This window comes from Mobula hypostoma, chromosome 6, assembly GCF_963921235.1.
Source record: "Mobula hypostoma chromosome 6, sMobHyp1.1, whole genome shotgun sequence".
Classification (NCBI taxonomy): domain Eukaryota; kingdom Metazoa; phylum Chordata; class Chondrichthyes; order Myliobatiformes; family Myliobatidae; genus Mobula; species Mobula hypostoma.
Window position 1 is genome coordinate 132,837,614 of NC_086102.1, and position 25,046 is coordinate 132,862,659.

At 40.5% G+C, this 25,046-nt stretch overlaps 1 protein-coding gene and 1 pseudogene across 14 annotated transcripts in view; one reads left to right on the forward strand and one right to left on the reverse strand.

Moving 5' to 3' along the window:
• LOC134348416 (abl interactor 2) overlaps positions 1–25,046 on the reverse strand; it is a 161,862-nt gene that overhangs the window by 97,658 nt on the left and 39,158 nt on the right. The gene's annotated exons all lie outside the window — the stretch shown is intronic.
• LOC134348418 (small ribosomal subunit protein uS9-like) lies at positions 17,466–17,936 on the forward strand (annotated as a pseudogene).

Here is a 25,046-nt window from a genome sequence, read left to right on the forward strand (position 1 = left end):
TTAGTTCTAATGATCATCCTGTAATGAATGCCAAGAACTGCACTGAATAGTCCAATTGTAACCTAATCAATGTGTGGTACAAATTCAACACCACTTCCTTTTATATTCAATGGCTTTCTCAAATCCCATTTGAAAAAAAATATCCTCTACACCACCATTCCCAAATTGAAGTTGCAGATCTGCACAAGTTGACTGCCTACTGCTCTGTATAGTCATGAGGTTTTATGGCACATTTTCAATCACCATTCTTCACTAAACATCTTAATGTTTCTTAATAATGAATGCTTCCGCTGTCTCTTGCATTCTTTTTTACACAGCTTGCAATGTCATTCATCTGATTTTGGCCAACATTACCTTGGTCCAAAATCATTACAAATGACTAGAGTTCTTTTCATGATAATGCTGGTCAATTGTCTTCTGCAAATCAAAAGATTCCCGAGTCACAAGAAACAGGGAATCTGTCTTGACTGCCTTTAGGAATAGTTGAGGATCAATAAAGTACTTGCTTTGATGCTAAAGGAATGTCCACTGCAAGTATTTAAACTGGCAGGATTGAGAGAATGCTGCTATACAGAAAGATGATAAGCCTCATATGAATTGCAAAGTGAGTTTGCAATAACAACAACCAATTATGAAGGCCAATGGATATATATAAAATTCTGCTGCAATTGTACTGGGTGTTGACAACAATACGCTTGGACTACTAGATTACAGAAAATTCCCTGATTAGGATCTCACTGTAAATTGGAAATGAACAAAATGTGTGGGAGAGGATCACAGTGTGGATGAGAGAGTAAATACGCACAGGAAGAGTGGTGCCAGCCAGCCTCACAGACTTAGTGCATGAATGACTGTCCAATGCTTGCAGTTCTTTTTGGCTTGACCCAGCCCTGCCCGTTGCAGGGCAGGGTGGGAAGTTGACAAGAAAATATCCTGTTCCCACCTAACAGAAGGTACTTGCAGCTACTGGAAAATCCATCCCACCAGTCTCCCAGAAACTGATCCTCAATTCCCATTGGAATAAGGTGCCCATGATTCAAGTTGTCTGTACATCAGGAGCATCTGTACAGTTCTAGTCTTGTGTGTCAGAAGGCAAAGGCATATAAGAGAGTCAGATCCTCCAGCCACCTTTTTGCCCACCTAAACTAATCTGATTTACTTTCATTCAGAATCAGATTTATTATCACTGGCATGTGTCATGAAGTTTGCTAACTTAGCAGCAACTGTTCAATGCAATACATACAAATATAGAAAGCAAAGAAAAAATAAATCAATTACAGGAAATATATGTGTATAGAATAGATTAAAATAGTGCAAAAATCAAAATAATATATATATTAAAAAGCGAGGTAGTGTTCATGGATTCAATGTCCATTAGGAATGGTACGGCAGAGCGGAAGAAGCTGAGCTTTCAAGCTTCTGTACCTCCTTCTTGACCATAACAATTAGAAGAGGGCATGTCCTGGGTGATGGGAGTCCTTAGTAATGGATGTCTCCTTTTTCAGGCACTGCCCCTTGAAGAGGTCATGGTTAGTATGGAGCTAGTACTCAAGATTGCGCTGATTTTACAACTTTCTTTAGCTTCACAATCCTGTGTAGTAGCCCACCCCCCATACCAGACAGTGATGCAGCCTGTCAGAATGCTCTCCACAGTACATTTGTATAAATTTGAGTGTTTTAGTTGACAAGCCAAATCTCTTCAAACTCTGAATGAAATATAGGCGCTGTCTTGCCTCCTTTATAGCTACATTGATATGTTAGGACCAGGTTAGATCCTCAGAGATCTTGACACCCAGGAACTTTAAGTTGCTCACTCTCACCACTTCTGGTCTCTCGATGAGGACTGTTTCGTGTTCTCTTGTCTTACCCTTCCTGAAGTCCACAATCTGCTCTTTTGTGTTAATGACATTGAGTGCAAGGTTGTTGCTGTGACACCACTCAAGTCCACTAGCTGGTGTACCTCGCTCCTGTACGTCCTCTCATCATCATCTGAGATTTTACCAACAATGGTTGTATCATCAGCAACAATATAGATAGTATTTGAGCTATACCTAGACACAGTCATGGGTACAGAGGGCGGAGAGCAGTGGGCTAAGTACACACCCCTGGGGTGTGCCAGTGTCGATCGTCAGCAAGGAGATATTATCACCAATTTGCACAGACTTGGTCCTCCGGTCAGGAAGTTGAGGATCCAAATGCAGGTGGTGGTACAGAGGCCCAGGTTCTGTAGTTTATCAGTCAGTACTATGGGAATGATGGCGTTAAACACAGAGCTATAGTCAACGAACATCAACCTGACATGGTTGATCCAGGTGATCCAAGGTCCTGTGAAAAGTCATTGAGATTGCATCTGCCGGAGACCTATTGCGATGCCATGCAAATTGCAGTGGGCCCACGTCTTTGCTGAAGCAGAAGTTCAGTCTAGCCATAACTATCTTCTCAAAGCATTTCATTACCATGGATGTGAGTGCTACTGGGCAACAGCCATTAAGGCAACTCACACTACTCTTTGAGCACTCTGGTATAATTGTTGACTTTTTGAGCAGATGGGAACTTCTGACCATAGCAGGAAGAGGTTGAAAATGTCCTTAAATACTCCCACCAGTTGGTTGGCACAAGTTTACAGAGCATTACCAGGTACTCCATCAGTGCCTTATTGGTTCTAATCCTTAACAAAAGTTTCACTATTTATGTCTCTCACAATCTTATACACTTCAACCAGGTCACTCCTCAGTCTCCTCCACTTCAAGAAAAACAAACCCAGCCAGTGCCAGTTATCCACATGATAGATATCCTCAAATCCAAAAACATCCTGATGGATCTCACCTGCACTCTCCCGAATGCAATCAGATCATTTCTTTTATGAGAAATATGCTTACAATGGGAGGAATTCAGATACAGTTTACAACATTGATTCCTGAAATAATAGGGATTGACGATCAGTAGGCGCTGCATATTCGTTTGAGTTTAGAAGAATGGAAAATCAACATATTGCAAAAGACTGAGGGAGGATTGGAGGATTGACATGGTAGCAAGGATGTTTCTCTTCCTGGGGCTTCTTAAACAAACGGCCATAGCTTCGAAATAAAGGATCCACTTGTTGAGAGGCAAGGAGGATTTTTTTCCTTTTAGAGCATCACAAGCCTCTGGAATTCTTTGTACCAGGGAACATTGGGGTCAAGTCACCGAATTTATTCAAGACTGAGAGGGAATTTTTGGATGACTGGGGAAGAGCAGGTTATGGGGAGCAGGCAGGAAAGTAGTATTAAGATTATGTTCAAAGCAGCCATTATGTTATCAATGATATGCAGACTCAAGGGACTGTATGGCCCACTTCTACTCTGATTTTATGTTCTTATTATCAGGAATTATCTCCAGAATTGGTAAAGTCAAGAAGTCTGAGCTGGTCTGGTGAGAACGCCTTTAACAATTGTAGAACTCAGAAGTCGGGCAGTTCTGAACTGTAACTTAGGCTGGTCTCAGTATCCTGCAATGCAGCTGGGAGGAAGGTAACATTAAAAAGCCAGAACAAATGCTTTTTGTTACCATTACTGTGTTGGAATTGTGTGATCCAAATTTAAATGTAATTGAATATAGATAAAAAGCCAATTGCTTTTATTGAATACACAGTAAAATATGTTTTTAACAAACTAGAAATTCCTTCAATTAAATACAGCAATGGGTACCACCTTGGAGAGCAAAACAAGGATGTAATTAGTGCGTGATGATTGCATATCAGTAGTTGATGCCTTGCTCAGACAGCATGTTACATTAATCAGGAAGTTCAATTGAACATCGATTTTCTTGAAATCCATTTGCACTCCAATTACTGCCTCAAGCAACAGGCAACAAAAAAGACTCAATTAATCAGACAAGTGACATGCATTCCTAAAATGAAATTTAAAATCAGAAACAAAAGTGGTAAAAATATACAAAATCTACAAACACTACTAAATTATAAAGTCTTGCAAGAGAATTAAGTAGTGAGGGCTCAGACTTGGCCAGTACCAAGGTGGGAGAGTAGTCAAATGCAAGCAACAGTCATCAATCACTGAATGACGGTAATATAGCAATGAGAACATTTAACTCATCTACATTCTGACTTTCTGAAAGACCCCCATTCACTCATCTTTTCCAAAACCCCTAGAAAATTTTCACTTGAAATCTTTATCCAAATTGCTTTTTAAAGTCATTACGAAATGATATAACACTGTAAAATAATTCGCTTCATCTAATGTCTGCTATAACTACTACATTCTGCAGGTACTGGCCCTTTGCCAATGGAGAGGATTGCCTGTATTTTTAGTAAATCATTCATGATTTTGAATTGGGCACAATATTCCAGTGAAAGATAATATCTAAGTGGGCTTTATCTATACTTTCAATATGTTTGTGAAAGAGTTCCCAGTTTCTTTATCTAAACTATTTTAATACAGAATTTTTGCTTCTCTTCCTTTGCAGTTCTCTCCCTTCAGCTGACTTTTGGCTTTCATTTTCAATACTTTAAGACATCTCTACCGTTTGGCACTATGTCAACCAGAATAAAGTGATCTTCTAATTGACAGCGTATACTCATTTGCTAATCAACCGACCAACTTGTCATCCCAATTCACCTAGGGCCAATCCCCTTTAGTTATTTAAATGAGATCTTTCAATTGAAAGTTTAATGAATTGCAAAGATTCTAAGTATGAGGAACATGGGTACAGGGGCTGGGATAGCTGGCATGCACGCAGAGTCAAAGTTCATTTTTTGGACACAGATACACTCAACAATTCTCAACAAAGAACTTTTGTCTTTGAATTTGAGCTCAGAACTGCAGCTGAACCAAAACTCAATTCTCATTGTGCTCACTAAACATCCTACGCCATCACACTGAACAAAGCTACTACTGTTGAACATTGGATCATGCCATCTCTACCCACAATCATCCACTGAGCAGCTTCACTGCAACCAGCTCATCTCAAAACAGTTCGCTATGATAAGAATAATTGATCAGGTTGGGAGAAAAGCAACCTTTAATTGCAGAATTGGGAACAAAATTTGATGAGAGATGGTGGATGGACAATGAAGCTGCAGTGTAGAAGTTCATATCTCATTTAACCTGTTGGATACAATACCGGAAGTTCTAAGTCCTTTTATTTATCCATCACTTCAAAAGGCGGACATAATAAACAGTGACTTGTGTATCTAATCCAGTTTGTACAGCCAAACCCAAATTGCACAGATCAGTCTACATTAAGAAGAATTGTGAGGAAATTTCTCAAGATAACGTATGCACAAACTGGAGGTGAAGATCTAAACAAGCATAGCCTGACCACCACTCGATATTTAAAATAAAAAAATCAATGTTAACTTGATAAGTGGAGTGACTGCTTCAAAGAGTTGCATTAATCAGTAGATTACCACCATTACATGCTTCTTCCAATGGTATGTGATTTTTATAACATGATCCCCTGACATGCCGTTTTAGTACACTGGGACTCCTTGTTTCATCACTTGAAAACTATGCAGAGTATCACTGTATCTTCCATCACTGAGAAATGAAAAATAATCACACAAGGACAGGAATAAGTTTGGGTCTAATCAACAGATACGGAAGAATTCCAAATTATTAACTCAACCACTAGAAATTGAGTATTTTGCTGGTATCAAAAGGTTTTTAAACTGCAACCCAATTAAAACAGTGATCAGGATATAAGCAAACACTTGATTTACTTGAATAAGCAAATTCACAGGTCTATTTTAAGGAAAGGTAGTGCCACTGCTAGAAATATTTAGCATTGGATTCAAGAAAATTCTGCATCAATTGGAATGGCCGTTTAAAGAATTGACTACCATAGAATTGAGTCTAGAATATTTTCTGATTGCAAGGATGAAGAATTTTAGTAATGTGGATAGACCAGTGGAGCTGGAGTTGTTCTTAGTCGAACCAAAGAGGTTAAAAGGAAATCTTGAAATGATTAAAATCTTGAAGGGTAAGGAAGAGCAGTTGGAGAGAAACTGCTGTCATCGATGGAAAGAAGGATCAAGAGCGAGGAGGCATAGAATGAAAGTGATCAGCAGGAGAGTCAAAAATCAATAATACTTACAAGTGGATAGGGACTGTAACGTTACTGCCTGTGCCAACAATGGAACTCAAATGTTAATCTTCAAAAGGGAAATGAACAAATATGAGTGGAGAGAATTTGCAGAAAAGTGGAACAAGCTGGAGTCCATTTTACTGAACCATGATGAATTGCATGCATCAGATGGCCTCCTGCTATGCTGTCCATTCAGTTTTTAGTTGATTGGTAAATGGATTAGAGGAGAACAGGGAAGAGATTACTTCAAATAATGAATAGCAATAGTCTTGAACTCACTGCCTGAAAGTACTCCAAAAGAAACCCTCACTATTGTTAAAAGAAACAATTGAATTAATGCCCTCAAAGAGCCATAATCTGCAATGCTATGCATAATTAGCAGAGAAATAGGATTAACTATGCCCATTTTTGGCTGGCATGTATAGATTGGGGTCAATGGTCTTTATGTGCTAGTTCTTCATTTTTTTTTACTGTCAGCAGTGTAACACACAACAGTGCAACACAGAGCATCATTCAGACTTTCGTTCTCAAGTCCCAGTCCATCATTAAGGATGAAATTTCAGCACACTTGGAAGCACATGATAAAATACAGTGAAGTCATCAAGGTTGCTCAAGGAGAGACCATGCCTGACAAATCTGTTAGAATTATTTGAGCTAAATATTCCAGACAAAGAAGAATTAATGCACATATTTCTTTCTATTTTCACACCACCTTTGACAAAGCGCCACAAACAAAGCTGCTAAACAAGAGCCATGGTACTAGAGGTAAAGTATTAGCATTGATAGAAGACTGGCTGACTAACAAAAAGTAGAGAGTGGGGATAAAAAGGGGTCCTTTTTAGGATGGCTACCAGTGATTAATAGATTTCTACAGTGGTCAGTTTTGGGATCACAACTTTCCATGTCATACATCCATGATCAAAATGCAGGAACAGGTAGCTTTGTGGCCAAGTTTGCAGATGATACCAAGTCAGGTAGATAGGCAGGTAATGTTACAGAAGCAAGGAGTCTGCAGGCGAACCTGGTCAAGTTTAGAGAGTGGACAAAGAAGCGACATATGAAACAAAACATAGGGGTTATGAATTTCGGTAGGACTATTTTCCAAATGAGGTGCAAAGGGACCTGGAGTCCCAGTACAGGATACTATTAAGGCTAACTTGCAAGTTGAGTCAGTTGTAAGGAAGTTAAATGCAATGTTTGCATTCATTTCGAGAGGACTAGAGTATAAAACAAGAATGTTTGCTGATATTATGTAAGATGTTGGTCAGACCACATTTGGAATATTGAGACATTTTGAGGCCCATATCTAAGAAAAGATGTACTGGCCCAGAAGAGCTTCACAAGAATGATCCTGCGAATAAAAGACTTACTGTTTCAAGAGCACTTAATGGCTCTGGGTCCGTATTCGATGGAACTTAAAAGGATTTTGTGATTATCAAGGTGGGGAGAAGTGTACCTGTCGAGATCTCACTGTAACTTACAGAATAGTAAATGGTCTGGATAGAGTGGATATGCAGAGCATGTTTCCATTAGGTAAGTCCAGGATCCAAGGGCAGAGTCTCAGTACAAAGTCTCTTTAGAACTAAGATAATGAGGAATTACTTCATCCAAAGGATGGAACATCTGTAAAATCTGTTGCCACAGAGGGCAGTGAAGTCCAAGTCACTAGGTATATTTAAGGCAGAGATTGATAGGTTTTTGATTGATGGGGGGGGCTTTAAAGGTTATGGGGAAATGGCAGAAGAATGAGGGTTTAAAAATCAGCTGAATTGAATGGTGGAATGGCCTAATACTGCTCCCATATCTTATGATCTCCAAAGCAGACAGTAAACCCACAATCTTCTGACTTGGACCAAAATGTTTATTTTAAGTTTTCTGTAATGGATAGATTTTACCAATTCGGTCATCTGAAAATTTAAGTCTTTGGCCATGACCACCCTTGTCACAGTTGGCCAGAGGCACACCTTCAATAAAACTGCATGGTATTCAGAGGAATTGAGTCAACAGAAAGAATAAACATGCAGGTATACCAAGTAGTTAAGTTCGAAAGTGGTGTATTGTCTTCACAGGAAGAGGACCTATGAACAGGAATGACGATGGTTTGCTGCAATTACACAGGACCACCCATCGCAAGCTGGGCTACAAAAGATGGGAGGGTTGGGCATGGGACTAGCAACCACATCCCATAAAAACCCAGAGCTACAGGAACACCAACAGAAGCTCCAAATACTTCATCCCTGGGAGAGAAAAGATCTTCACCTAGAAGATTCAAAATTGTTTAACGTTATTTCCAGTATACAAGTGTAAAGAAGGAACAATTGTTACTCCAGCTCCAAAGCAACACAAAAACATAAGGTAAGGAACATAATAACAATAAAAAACATAATAAATATAAATACATAAGATAGCTTATATACATAGATTGATTGTATGTCCTTTAAGTGACACTAGGCACAGGAATATCTGTACACAAGGTGACTGACAGGAGATTAAAAAGCAGTGCTGGTTGGGGTGTGGAGGGGTGGGTTAGTGGGTGGAAATGTTGATCACCCTTACTACTCTGGAGTCTGGTTGTCCTGGCATATACTATGAAGCCTCCTCCCTGATGGGAGTGGGACAAACAAGCGAGGTGGGTGGGATCCTTCATGATGTTATCGGCCCTTTCCCTGCACACTTCTGTATGCATGTCCTTGATGGTGGCTAGGCTGGTAGGCCTGTGATACACTGGGCAATTTTGACTACCTGTTGAGGAGGACTGTCTGCCACAGTGCAGTTTCTGTACCATGCAGTGATGCAGCATGTAAGGATGACATGCATTGCATATCTGTAGAATAACATGAGCGTAGATGTGTACAGTCCAGCTAGCTCTCTTCAGCTTCCTCAAAAGTTGAGGCATTAGTGAGCTTTCCTGATTGTGTAAGCATGTGTTCTGGGACTACGAGAGGCTCTGCATCTCCTTTGTCTTGTTGGCATTGAGAGGTTATTTGCCTGACACCAAGCCTCAAGGTCTTCCACCTCCTCTGTAGGCCATCTTCATCATTGTTGATGAGCCAAACTACTGTCGTACCATCGGTGAACCGGATGATTACTCAAGTGTTTGATTGTGAGCAGAGTATATAGCAATGGGCTCAGCACATAGCCCTGAGGAGCATGAGGATGATGGGGAGGGAGGAGCAGTTATGCGTCCTGACTATCTGAGGTCTGTTAGTTAGAAAGTCCAACACCAAGTTGCAAGTGATGTATTTAGGCTGAATTGGAGTTTGTTCACCAAAGGCTGTGGGATAATTGTGTTGAATGCTGAAATGAAATTCAGAAACAGCATTCTGACTTGAGTGTCCTTGTTTTCTAAGTGTGTCAGGGCCAGGTGCAAGACAGAGGCTATGGAATCTGTTGTAGAGCAGTTCTGTCGGTAAGCATATTGATGAGTGCCCAATGTGGCAGGAAGAGCTTTTGATATGTAAATTGCTTTGGACCAACCATTCAACATACTTCATGATGATTGGCATCAGTACCACTGGGTGGTAGTCATTTAGTTCTGAAGGTGTAGAGCTTCGTGGATGATGGTGACTGATTTGAAGCAAGTGGGGACAGCAGCGTGGATGAATGACGTATTGAACATGTCAGTGAAGATGTCATTGAGCTGGTGTGCACATTCCCTGAGCACTCGGCCTGGGATGTTATCTGACTCAGCTGACAGGGTGTTGGATTTCTGCAGAGTCCTTCTCAGGTCTGCAGCTGTTACAGACAGTGGCTGCTCACCTAGCTTGGCGGGGGGGAGGGGGTGGGGGGTTGCTTTCATAACCAATGTTGTGTTGCATGTCTCAAAGTGTGCATAAAAGTTGTTTAGAACATCAGGAAGGGAGAGGTCACTGGTACAGTTGATGCTGCTTTTCCTTGCGTAGTCAGTAATACTCTTGATACCCAGCCACATACACTGGGGTTCATTATCGGACAGCTGTTCTTAAATTTTTTTTGTGCACAGGCCGTCCTTGCCTTCTTGATGCCCAAGATGAGGTTTCTTCTGGCTGCTCTGAGAGCTGTTCTATCTCCAGACTTGAAGGCAGTGTCCTGGGCTTTTTAGCACGGACCACACCTCTGAGCTTCTGATAGGGCCAGGAGATGACCATTCCTGGTTTATCAATGTCAACACTCACACTGATATAGCCAGTGACAGACAAGGCATATCTCTTGAGGTCTGTGTCTTTTCCATTTGTGGCCTCCTTGAACATCCACCAGCTAGTCTGTCCAAAACAGTCCTGAAGCATAGCTTGTGCCCCATCAGGCCATACAGTGATGGTCCTCTTGACTGGTTTCTCCATTTTTAACAGCAGTTGATATGCTGGGATGAACGTTATGGAGATGTGGTCAGAGGGGCCATGATGAGAGCATGAGATGGTATAAATATGGTCTAGTCTGTTTGTTCCCCTAGTGGAAGGCATATGAAGTCTTGTGGTGAAAGTGGAAGCCACAGGACTGATCAATCTTCTATCAGCCTAGGACAGAGGACTTTGGTGAGCTGCTGTTACCAATCTATGCCCCGGTAGGGGGTGATAAGCTAAAGAAGAATACAATGCCCTTCGGGGGGGGGGGTCTAGAATGAAGGTTCACAATTTCAAGATATGAGACATTTAAGTTCACAAAGAAATGAAGCTTTTCATTCAGACGGTGGTGAACCTATGGAATATTCCACCACAGAACATGGTGGAAGCCACTAAGTTCTTAAATATATTCAAAGGGGAGCTAGAAAAACTTCTATGCAAAAAAGGTATCAAGGGGTATGAAAAGAGCAGAAATATAGAAATATGGTATTAAGGAAGAGGATAAACCATGATTGTATTGAATGGTAGTGCATGCTCATGCATCCAATATCCTACTCTTGCTCCTCTTCTCTCTCTTCCTCCCCCACCCCCATTTCCATGAGTCTAGCAACAATTTCCTGGTACAGTTCCACAGTAGACTGACATAGTGGAAATTCAAATATGAGAAAATGAGCTGTAGTGATGGGCACCTAGGAGAGCAAAATAAAAATGTGCAGGTTGCACTTGAATGCTATCTTGGGTTTCCAATATACCAATTCTGGTATACAACTACCAATCCTGTTGCACAAATATTTCATGATGTGCTAAGTAGAGTCTACCAAAACACTTAGTTGAATTAACACTGACTGATTCAATGACTATTTAACACTAGATAATTTCTTTGAGTTCTCAAAAATACTTCCCTGTAGTAAGATTACTTACAAGAGAATGCTCCACTTCTCTGCCTTTACATAAGAGAACTGACTGATTGCTGGTTGACTTTTTTGTAATAAAGTCTTATGTCCTCAGCATGCAAACACACAAAGAGCCCAAATTTAAAGGGGGAAAATAAAACATCAATCTCAAAGATATTTGACTGAACAGTTCATACACTAAGTTTGGTGCAAAAAGGCCTATTTGTCATTTAACAGAGCTCCAAATTGAACGAGTTTGTATAGTTAAGTACCACTTTTTTACAAGTTGTTTTTATTGTCATTTCAACCATAACTGCTGGTACAGTACACAGTAAAAATGAAACAACTTTCCTCCAGGACCATGGTGCTACATGAAACAACACAAAACGACATTAGACTTCAGACCTACATGGGACTACATAAAGTGCACAAAACAGTGCAAGACAGTACAATAATTAATAAACAAGACAATAGGCACAATAAAGGACAAATTACAATATAGTAATAAATGATGTAAATGTAAACAATATTTTAGCAGGAATTGAGAAAGAAATGAGCAAAAATTGCAAAGGGAGTGGAGTGGGAGAGAGTGGGGGAGAGAGTGAGAGAGAGAGATAGTGATAGTGTGCATGTGAGCATGCGTGTGAGTGTGCATGTTTTTACTTTCAGGTATTAAGTAAACAGAAAATACTTCTATTAAAACATTAATGGATCTCTTTAGAGGACATGGTAGTCCATAAAACTCAATTCTTTGTTCTCCAAGATTTGTTCCCATTGAACTCAAGCCTGAAAAGGGCTGGAAAAGACCCTTTGCAGTTTGTTTATCACTCAAATGTCCAGTCCCACATGGAAAATTGTGCCTAATACACCAGGATGCTTTTTACTGACTTCAGCTCAGTGTTTAATATGATCATCCCTCAGAAGCTGGTGGGTAACTGTCCTCATTGGGTCTCAACATCTCTTTCTGTAACTGGATCTTGACAGAAAGACCACAGCCAGCCCACGTTGGCAGAAACATCTCTCACTCCATCACGCTGAGCACTGGCACCCAACCAGGCTGCATGCTTAGCCCACAGCTGTTCACGCTGCTGATACATGATGCACTGCTAGATCCAGTTCAAACCAAATCAAGTTCGCTGATGACACAACAGTGGCAGGCCTCATCAACAACAAGACAGCACATAGAGGTGATAGAGCAGCTGGTAGAATGGCATGAACTCAACAACTTGAGTCTCAATGTGGGCAAGATCAAAGAGATGACTGTGGACTTTAGGAAGGTCTAGGCTGACCACGCCTCACTGTACAGGCAAGGCTCAACTATGGAGAGTTAAAGCACAGAAGCATCTGAATTTTCTGAGGAGATTGAGGGTGAGGCTCCCTCCCCACCCCTCCCCAACCAATTTTTACAGAAACACCATCAAGAATGTCCTGACCAGCAGCATCGCCATCTGGTATGATAATTTTAAGTTATCAGATCGTTAAGTCCCTACATAGGATTGCAAGGACTGCTGAGAGGACCACAGGATTCTCTCTTCCATCCATCAGAGACATTTATCAGGAGTGCTACATATGCAGGGCCCATTGTCAATCATTGTCAATGATCCCTCCTACCCATCCAAAAATATCTTTGGCCATCTAGCAGGAGGTACCACAGCATTAGGACAAGAACTGGGTAGGCTGGAAAACAGCTTCTTCCCCCAGACAATGAGGCTACTAAACCCAGGTCTCTTCATGAATGAAGTGCCAGTACATTAAAATAACAGCACAAATTTCTCACTAATTTTTCACCTTATATCATAGGATATTTAGCATTCACCTAATCTGAGAATGGAGTTGTGGTAGATCTTCAAAGGCCCAAGTGGCAATTTAATCCCAAAACTACCAAGAATTACTGATTTTCTGTTTAGAAATTTAACAATCCAGTTGAGGTACATTTCTGGATTTTCTGTCAATCTATAGATCAGTCAGTAGGAATTTTGTGAGGTAAATCAGACATCTCTCAAAGTCTTAAGGTAAATTAAGACATTGCTTGCTTCAGTTAATAAATTGCTTCACTCCCTAACATGATGAAAGCCTCTTGCTACAGAGTTGTTCTCTCTGCAAACTGCTATAAATATCCATGTGCGGAGTGGGGGTGGGGGAGTGTGCAGGGTGCAGCTTTTGGACGGTTTTCAGACCTGAAATTGGTGCTGAACACTGAATGCTGATCAATGGAATCAAACCCCCTGAAATGTGTGGAAAAGCTGTGGCAGTTACATGGCAAGCATGCTGAAGGAGGGAGGGTGAGACGAATCTCTAGCCATCACCTTGATAATAGCAGCTGAAGGCAAATCACAGGGCATAACAGGTGATTTGTGCATGGGAGGCAAAACAAAAACTATAATGAGCACGACATTATTTTACAGCCAGCCAGCCCAGAAACTTGTCTTATTCTGTGTCTAAACCATTCAAGGTACAGCCAGCCACATACTGGGCAAGGCCTTGCACTCCAGAGCTTCATCAATGACCCAGAATAGCATGGTCCAAGCACAGGCAATCATCTTGCTCAGGTGACTTACTCATCAATGACCCATATTGTTGAAAGGAAGGCATTTTCAACACAACTGTCTGAACAGTCAGTGTCAGTTCCCTACAGATTCTTTAGCCCCAATAACGAGGCATACATTTTACTATTAAATTAAGCAAAAGAATATGCTTAAGTATGTGGCTCAGAGAACCTGACAGAAAATCTACCCCATTTCTTCTATTTCCCACTCATTGATAAATATAGATGTTTGCAGCAGATTACAAACAAAAAAAAATTTAGACTGTGTCACCACTACCTTTTACTTAGATCATTGAGTTTAAGAACTTAACACAACTCACCATTTGACCTGTAAGATTTGTAAGATCTTGCATGTGCAAACTGAATGCCATGTATTTCTACATTACAACTGTAGTTCAAGAGCTTTCATGATTCAGAAAGCTCTATGCTCTGGGATGTGATTTACAGTTTTTCTCTTGATATCAAACTTGTTACCTTGAAAACTAAAGTACTCCATTACAGTTAATGGCACATTCGGCCCCTGAACTACGTCACAGTCACTGAGATAAACACACAGCTGACAAAAAACAACACATGAATGACTCAACTCTTCGATGGGAGGAAACTAATGCCAGCTTTGCCAGTGATACCCACATCCCATGATAACTTCTTTAAAATTACTGATCAAGGGAAAAATATCCTATAAGGCTCAAGAAAGAGAAACTTGGATCACTTTAGTCACTTTCAAAACAAAGTATTTCGCTATTCATTACTTGTAACAGTAGACTGTTGCTTTGTAAGCAAGATAAATATAATTGAGATAATCAATGAGATTGAGATAATCTGTTTTAAGTAGTTTGGTTTATAAATATTAGCTGGGGAAAAGAACTCCCCTTCCTGGTTGAAGTGCCACAGAGTTCCTACCTCATAACATAAAAGGTGACATGATTTAATACTTAATCCCAACGATGATACCTTCAACATTAGCAATGGACTGAATAATCAGCTAAGATAATAGGGTAAGAGACACAAGAGACTGCAGATGCTAGAATCCAGAATAACAATCTGCTGCAGAAACTCTGAGTCCAGCAACATCTGTAAAGGGTGGGTGGGATTGAATGATGGAATTGTTAATGTTTTGAATTGAAATCTGTCTCATACTCGCATCTTTAAAAAGAAAATTGAACCCACTACCACTACACTCAAAAGGTGAGCATGCTGCTCGAGATACATCATACATATCAACTGAGAAATGCTGTGCAATAGTTCTTGGAGCACCAAGGTCACAAATGCATTCAGTAACAAAATCTAGCAAATTGAGACAAACCCCCAGTCGTGCCTAAACAATGTCTAAGCTCAAGGGCCTCAATATATCCAGCTGAGGCTTTTCCACACTTCTGACCACCTTTGGATACAACTAAGAAGCACCATAACTGCTTCAATGATTCAGCCAAGTAACACTTCCCAGTAAAAGTAAGTGACTGTTCACACTTGAGTGATACCTTGTTCAGAAAACCATCAGCAGTTTGAGGAAACAAGCAAGGGCACTGCCTAGACTCATTACTATTTCCTCTTTTTATCTTGGGAGTTAAAGGAATTCAAAAATCCATGAGAAAACCTTTATAGGGTTTTTTTGTTTACAAATTAAACATGCTATTTGTATAAATCTTACTAAATGGCTAAAGGAAGACCAGGTATTGACGGCATGGATAAACCATCTCAGAGGACACCTTAGTTACAATACTCTAAGGATGTGCAACCCTATTTCTTCAATAATTGTCAACATCTTCCTCTCCATCTCATTATATTAAGATTTATTCCCAATTTTGGAGATATAAATGCTCTTTCATTAACATCACATGCCACAAAAGCACTGAAAGTCATGAATCAACACAATTTTAAAATTTTCTCTTATTCCACCCCACCAAACTAGTTTTGATGACAACTGTTATAGTACAATTATCAAATAAACCCAAGTAATGAATATTACTGGCTCTTGGTACTACACAAATGCTCAAAATGCTTATTCTTTAACAAAAAGTTGAGAAAAAATTGCAACGTTGAAGGAATCATACACCAAGATAGCATCCTCATTTGTCTATTTAGATAAGGTCTTAAATAAATACATACCATTTCAATTTACTATGTAGAAAATAGTTGGAGAATTCAGAGAGGGGTAGGGTATGCAAGGTTGGAATTCTACAATGAATTACCATTGAAAAAGAGGGTGTATAGGATTTCTTAGTGGCTTAAAGATGAATAAGTCCTAGTGCAGACAAGATGTATTCCAGGCTGCTGCGGGGGGCAAAGCAGAAGATTATAAACATGAAAAATTCTGCAGATGCTGGAAATCCACAGCAACACACACAAAATACTGGAGGAATTCAGCAGGTCAGGCAGCATCTATGGAAATAAATAGATAGCTGACATTGGACCAAGACCCTTCTTCAAGAGTGAGCAGGAAGAGGCAAGACGCCAGAATAAAAAAAGTGTGGGGGGGGGAGGGAAGGAGGCTCGCAGGAATGTGATAGGTGATTGGAGGGTGGAAGGAAAGAACACCCATGTACACTACCTAACTATTTTTGGCTACCTGTTTGCACGACGTATCTTATTGTAATTCATGGAACTACAAACTCAGAACATATGCCAGTGATATTAAACCTGATTCTGATCAGTCTGAAGTTTGGACTTCCCTTCCCCAATATCATCAGCCATTCACCCCACCACTCCTCCTACCAGACCAGAATCAAAATCAAACCATGATATCAGTGTAATGTTGAGGTTCAACAGTTATGCCTCTTGCAGCCATTCAACTTAATTATATTTACCCTTCAGACAAACAACTTTTAAGGATAGCTAAGTGAATAAGTGCCCCAAGCAATATTCTGGCAAAAGTCATCACCTTCAGGACAGCACAAAACCAATTGAGTTTCCTACAGCACTACTGATTATGCAACTATTTTTGAACAGGAAACATAAACGCTAAGAATTAACTGGGGAGTTATTAATACAAATAGTTAGAGACAACTGATTGATCACAAGTTAGATGAGTCAATGAGTTAGATTTCAATCATCTCAGTATACAAAGGCCAGGTTAGAAGTTACTTATTGACCCAAATGCACACATTTTCCAGATGACAAAATAAATTTATATGTTGAAATTTTCCATTTCATAGCGCCTTTACTGACGATTTAGTCAGCCAATGTTGGAGGCAGAGTGAAACATCTGTCTGAATTCACTGTAAAGTGTTCACTGTACAATGTTAATTTTCTCAGGGTGCAAAATTCAAAATAAATTATCTTTTGTCACTGTATATGTCACTGTAATAGTTTACTACAAGAGTAGAGGATAACAGTTTAGTTAAAGAGTACAGAAAATACAACTTAATTTCAGCAGTTTTCAATGAAATCAAGATAATTTTGCTGAAAAAGCAAACAGATCTTAGCTTGATACAAATTGTGTACTTCATTTCAATCTGTTATTTATGGCCGTGCAGTTACTGAGCTTGGAATTACCCTCTCTCTATGTCAGTTTGGAATAAATATATCATGATACACTGCACCCAGCTTAAGGGAACACTGATGTCTTGATTTGGTGGGTCGGAAACCCCGTACCGTCTTTCTCGCTGCTGCTGCTCTGCCAGGAACATGCCAGTGAAAGGACCTTTGCAATCTGCTCAGGTTTTTGGGTGAAAGAAAACAGCAACTGCTGTTGCCCATTGCAAAAGAGGAAACAGCCTCATCAAAGTGAATGGCAGACCTCTGGAACAGATTGAGTCAAAGACCTTACAGTACAAGCTGTTGGAACCAGTTCTCCTGTTGGGCAAAGAAAGATTTGCTGGTGTCGACATCAGAGTTCGTGTGAAGGTTGGTGGTCATGTAGCTCAAATCTATGCTATCCATCAATCCATTTCTGAAGCATTGGTGGCTTACTATATGTAGATGAAGCATCCAAGAAGGAGATCAAGGACATTTTCATACAGTACGACAGGACTCTACTGGTTGCTGATCCTCGTCGTTGTGAGGCCAAGAAATTCGGTGGACCTGGTGCCCGTGCATGTTACCAGAAATCTTACTGTTAAAATGTTTTATTTTGATTTGTGGCAAATAAATACCTAACTGTCAATTAAAAAAAAGGAAAAAAAGGGGGAAAAAAAGGGAACACTGACATTCTAATAACTCCAGGTAAATGCAAGGCTGTGGTATTAAGCAACTACATCCAGCTTGCAGGATCAAATCATATTGGTACACCTCAACTGAGCCAACTATAAATTTTAGGGTTGCGAAGAAAACAAAATGCTCAGAAAAGCTTCAGCACCTTATTGCTTGAGACTGCCTGCTTAGGAGTGGGAAGGTGTCGAATGGGGACCATGCAAGGGTCTTCTATAATATACCCTTTAATTGAAGGGCCAAACATAGTGGACAACCAATTCGAAACCAAGCCCATTAACGAGTTAGCACCTTCAGAAAAGACCGAGTCTTATTAATTAAACTCACTATTAACTATAAGCAAAGTCTGATGTTAGTTCAAAGTACAGGGCCTTTTCCTTCTCACTTATGGCACCCTCAGCCCAAATGTTGTACTGCAGGAAAATGATTTACTCCATCGTTGAAAATTTACTGATTTCACATATCAGGTTGGATTCAGCACTTCCAAACACGTCAGTAGCTAAATATTTCACTTTTGACTCAGGAAAGAACACACTTGCCACACTATTAGAGCAAATATAAAAGTATAGAATAAGTTACTTCAGAAGGTGACCATGAATTAATATACAGAATGATGGAATAGATATAAAATAAATGAAGGCAAATTTAAGTTGGTTTAAGGAATTTTCTGTAAAAAAAAAACTGACGTTTGGAACAGGGAGCTTGATAGTACAAAAGTAAATGCTTTACCATAGAAAACATCAAATCAACACTCATGCACAAAATGCTGGAGGAACTCAGCAAGCCAGGCTGCATCTATGGAAACGAGTACAGTCGATGTTTTGGGCTGAGATGTTGACTGTACACTTTTCCATAGATACTGCCTGGCTTGCTGAGTTCCTCCAGCATTTTGTGTGTGTTGCTTGGAGTTCAGCATCTACAGATTGTGTCTTGTTTGTGACCACAGAGAACATCATGTTCCACATCAGTAATTACCTCGCAAATAATAAAAATAAAGCAGCAGATTCATTCATTTCGATTTACTTACATTAGATGGGTAATGAACTGACAAGGCACAACAGAGCGTAATGCCAAGTGGCATTAGCCAATTCTAAGACAGACAGCTTTTTAATTACAAAAAAAAACACCAGATGTATACAGGTGAAAAATTCACCCGATGTATGTCAATCAACTGCAAGCAGAAATAGAAGCCAGTAATCATTTACAAATTAACATTAGCCCTAACATTCTTACATACAAGTCTAAAGGTAGATGAGACCCAAAGTCTATGAATTGGAAACAAAAAGCAGTCAGAAGTGCACGGGTCTGCTGACTTGGCTCATAGACAGTTGCCTTTGACAGAAACACCATTAGAACAGGACTCTCTTCCATGTTAATGCAGTACATTCTATGTTACACTGCAGTTTTATACAAAAAAACTGAGTGATTGGTCAAAGGTGGAATGGATCAGTCTCCTGTAGTACAAGAATGTTTAAGGTAACTTAATCACAAGTACGGTTAAAATGAAAGGCAACGAGTTATACAGTACTATGTATTCAGCAGTGCTTCAACCCATGTTATGTGATAACAGTTTCAATTAAAGATGTTTCCTAGTGTAACACAGGGTAAGATTTGCTACTGCAATATCCTGTTACACACTGACAGATTTGCAGCAATCAAGGACAGGTCGGATCCAATCAGCATTTTACTTGGGGTTATAATGTCATCAAAATGATACACAATATGGATCAGCACTGAAACAATGACAGGTATTCATCATTTCACATCAAACAACAGCACAGGAATCCAACAGCTGTTTTGTTTTCTCTACACCAAATACATAAATTGCACACAACCCTCAAGATATTCAACATCCCAGTCAAAATGGCACAGGCGACAAAGCAGCATTTTGCGGGTGCACACAAAACCTCTAGAAATACCTTGTCTGAACTACTACTGTTGCAATCTGTGGCCTGTATTTTCCCTTTATATATTGTACTTTTAAACTGCTTTAACAAACTAGCAATTACAAATGTTTGTACACCCTGAAGGACTCGGCGGACTCGCTCAGAAATACAGGTATGGCACCTTTAAGCAGGTGAACATACATCACCCTGGCCAGAAGGGAGGACTCCAAGCCACACTAAAACACCAAGGTGTAAAACTTCCTCTACATAGTATCTTGTAAGCAAACATACAGTCACTGGAGAACAAGACTGAAAGCCAAAGGGCAAGATTGCTCAATCGGAGGGAAATGGATTGCTGCATTCTGTATTTCACAGAGACATGGCTCAGTCCGGACAAGCCGAATACATCGGTAAGACCAGGATTTGTCGATACACTGGACGGGCTGGTCTGCTGATTCAAAGAGAGCAAAAGGTTGGTGTCTATGTTTCATGATAAACTCGGACGTAGCGGTCTTGTTGCGTTCTTGTTCCTCCGTTTCCCCCAACCTGGAACATCTGATGATCAAGTGCTGACCATTCTATGTACCAAGAGAGTTCTCTGTGATCCTGACTACAGTTTACATACAACCAAAAGCCGATGTTAAGCAGGCACTTGATGCACTGAGTGTAGCAATAAGCAAACTAAAAACAGTCTACCCCAATGCCTTTCAAATCATTTAATCAGGCTTCTTTGAAGAAATCTCTGCCCATTTGTCATCAACATATCAACTGCAGCACAGGAGTCTCAACACACTTGACTACTGTTATACTAAGATCAGGAATGCCTACCGCTCTATCTCTGGACCGCATTTTGGGAAATCTGACCATTGGTGTGCTCTCCTCCAACCTGCATCTGGCAGAGGCTAAAGATCAAGGGTCCAGAAGCAAGGACAACGAAGAGGTGATTGCGGGAGGCAGAGGAGCAGCCACGGGACTGTTTCGAGTCAGTGGACTAGGCCATGCTCAAGAGGATCTGAATGAATGCACCTTGTCACAGTCTTTATAAAGTCAGTCATGGATGAGTGCATCCCCACAAAATATTTAGTCTTCCCAAACCAAAAGCCTTAAACGAATCAAGAGATCTGCAATCTGCCGAGGGCTAGGTTGGTGGCATTCAGTTCTGGCAACTAACTACAAAAATTCCAGGTATGAGCACCAGAAAGCCATCTCACATACAAAGTGCTAATTCCGGAACAAACTGGAATCATAGAAGGATACTCAACAAATGTGATTGGGCTTGAATGCTATTAACCCTTACAAAGTGAAACCAAGCAACATAGGTGACAAGGTTTCACTCCCAGATGAACCCAATGCCTTTTAAGCTCACTTTGATTGACAAAGCACGGAGGCACAATCACAAACTACCACAGCCTTCAAGGACCCTGTGATTTCAGTCTTTGAAGCCAACACAAAAGCATCCTTCAGGAGTATGAACCCATAGAATGTATCTGGTCCAGACAGGGTAACTGGATTCACAACTTAGATCCACTCCTGTATGCCTACCATCACAGCAGGTCAACAACAGATGCTATTTCATTGGCTCTTCACTCAACCCTGGAACAATGAGACAGTGACCATGCATTCATTAGGATGCTCTTCAATGACTACAGCTCTGCATTCAATGCCATCATCTCCTCAAAACTAACCATTAACCTCCAAGACCTAGGCTTCTATGCCCCCTTGTGCAAATGGATCCTCGATTTCCTCATTTGTAGACCCAGTCAAGTTCAGAATGGCAACATGTCCTTAGCCCCCTGCTCTACTGGCTTTATACTTATGACCATGAGGCTAAGCACAGCTTCAATGCCATATTTAAGTTTGCTAAAGACACCACTGTCATTAACTGAATCAAAGATGGTGATGAATCAGCATATAGCAGGGAGACTGAAAATCTGGCTGAGTGGTGCCACAAAAACCACCTCTCACTCAATGTCAGCAAGACCAAGGAGCTAATTATTGATGACAGGAGGAGGACCAACCATTTAAATTCCTCGGCACTGTAACTTCCAGCACTCAAATGCCATTATAAAGTAAGCACAGCAGCACATCTACTTTCTTAGAAGTTTGTGAAGATTTGGTATGTCATCTAAACAAACTTCTATAGATGTGCGCCGGAGTGTGTACAGACCGGTTGTATCACAGCCTGGTATGGAAACACCAATGCCCTACAAAACGTAGTGGATACAGCCCAGTCCATCAAGGTTGAAGCCCTCCCTACCACTGGGCACATGAACGAGGAGCGTTGCCAGGAAGGAAGTACAGGTGCCCTAAGTCCCAGAATACCAGGTTTAGGAACAGTTATTACCCTTCTACCATCAAGCTACATTGGTTGCTTGTCCGTCTTGTGTGTTTTATCGTTGATTCGATTGTGCTTCTTTGTATTTACTGTGAATCCCCTCAAGAAAACAAATCTCAAGGTTGAATATGGTGACATATACATACTTTGATGATAAATTTACTTTGAACTTTTAGAACTTTGAAGTAAATCCCAAGGTACAATGTGTATGAAGCTCTATCAAGTTTCAAGTTTATCATTCAATCAATACATGAACAAAACAGTGCTCCTCCAGGGCAAAGGTGCAGAGCATATTACCAACAATATATATCACATATGGTTGTGATTTCAGAAAAATACAGTCAACAGAGAGCAAAAAAAAAATATCCCAAGGCCCTCAGTTGTCCTGATCCAGCTTTTTCTTCCACTAAGCCAACACTACAGCACTGAGTGAACCTGGAGGGCAGCACCAAGAGAAGGAGCCAGACCCAACCCAGTGCAAATTTCAGCGACACACAGCCAAGCCAGTTCCAGGGTCTCCTTCGCTGGTGACCACAACAAGCGACAGTGAGGCACGAGGGCCTTGCCGTGCAATAACCGAGGCAACACAGCTGTTTCATTCTTGGTATCACCTACGAACCAGACATTACCAATATCCAACAGGATTTTGTGATCACAATAAAAACGTCCAAGACAATCACTCACATCCTTATGGACCACACACCATTTTGGTACAATGGCGCACAGATCCATGTGACGACACAATAAGTCCATTCCATCACCATTGAGCAACTTGCTGATGACTTAGACCCGCAGTAACTGATGTTCTTAATACCCAGTGATAATAAAACATGCACAGGATGTACAAATACTTCTTTGATTAGATCCAGAGTGACTGCTAAATCTAACAGTACAGCCATTAGACCAGAATCATGTTGCAACAAAGTGGAAAGTATTACCTTCAAGCTAATCCAATAAATTTAGCACAACAATAAACTTTAGTTGAAATATTTTATGGAGAGTCATGATGCTGAGGAAGTTAATACTTCAAACAGTTTGAAGACCTTAAAAGTAAAAAAGCACAAGTGCTGTGGAACTGCAGGCTCTGCTTAACAGAACCCAACATCAACATGTAGAGTTAATGCCCTTCTATGGTACAAGTCCAAATGCCTAGGTCACCATTTTCAGCCAAACTTTTGTACTGAAGGCACCCAAACTAATTGGATGGGCAGCTTCACGCCCATATTTCCTGGACAATCTCACCTGGTCCAGGAACACCACTGGGGTGTAAAACGGGCCCAGCAGAGATTGCACTTTCTGAGGAAGCTTAAACAAGCATCACTCCCCACTAACAGCTTAACTATATTCTACAGAGGCGTGGTTGAGAGTATGCTGACCTTTTGCATCACAACCTGGTACTCTAGCTACAGTGCTGTTGACAAAAAAAGCCTTGCAGAGGGTGGTTAGGGGAGCAGAGAAGGTTATTGGGGTCTCCCTTCTCTCTGACCAAAACCTCTTTCAGAGTCGATGCCTCCAGAAGACACAGTACATCATTAAAGTCCCCTCACACCCTCTCCATGAACTGTTTGTTCTCTGCCATCAGGCAAACGTTACAGGAGCATCAAAACTAAAACCACAAGGCTACTAAACAGCTTCCTCCCACAGGCAGTCAGACTGCTAAATAGCTGCTCTACCTGACTCTGCTTTGGACACTTAACTTGCACTGGATACTTATAACTTGATTTTAACTGACATGTGGCTGTTGTGTTTTATCACTTATTGTTATGTTTATTATTTAGTGTTGCGTTTGTTATGTTATGATTGCACTGCTCCTGGGAAACGCTGTCTCATTCTGCCCTGCAGAGCTGATGTACAGTTAGAATGACAATAAAGTTTTTTTGAATCTTTTGAATCTTTGATATGCTGATGCACATTAACAGAATCAATATTCTGACTTCAAGCATTCCAACCTGTCACAAAACTACTCCTTCATTTGATGTAAACAATTCTGAAAACTGAAGATGAGTGGAATGCTTTTTACTGAGAATCCATGACTGAGAAGATTTTGAACAATATCCATATTTGTAAATCCAAGGTTTTCAAAAGTACTTACTGTATGTGAGCTTATGTTTTAGAAAAACTTAACTATATACAGTACAGAAGTTATACTACTACCCATTGTGCTTCCCCCTATTCCTTCTTCCTATACCTTTCCTGCCAATCCCCTCCCTGCTTCCCCTCCTCCACCCCTTTATCTTTCCCCTTACTGGTTTTTCACCTGGAACCTTCCAGCCTTCTCCTTCCCACCCTCCCCCCACCTTCTTTATAGGGCCTCTGCCCCTTCCCTCTACAGTCCTGATGAAGGGTTCCGGCCTGAAACATTGACTGATCGTTTCCACGGATGCTGCCCGACCTGCTGAGTTCTCCAGCGTGTTGTGAGTGTTGCTTTGACCCCAGCATCTGCAGATTATTTTGTGTTAAGCAAATCGCACACAACCTAGACAATCCTTCAACTATTGCAAAAGTAACAGCTTCAAAAGGCAGCAATATTGTGCATCACAAGATTTTACTTCATTTGCAGTTGAATTAATGAAATAGAATGAAAAGGATTAAGAGCCATGTTCTTACCAAGGACAAGAAAGAGCATAATTGCTAAGTTATGATCTGTTTCCGGATATGGTTATAAATTGAGTGATCTGATAAATATATATGGGAGTTACATAAGGATATAGCTGTATGGAAAGTAACATTAATTTCAGTTATAAAATTTTTAGTTTAGTCTTTTATTTCACCCATCCCTAATAAAGTTTCATAGCCAGCCTAATGACTCTGGAAAGCTCCCACAGAGCTACCTGGCTC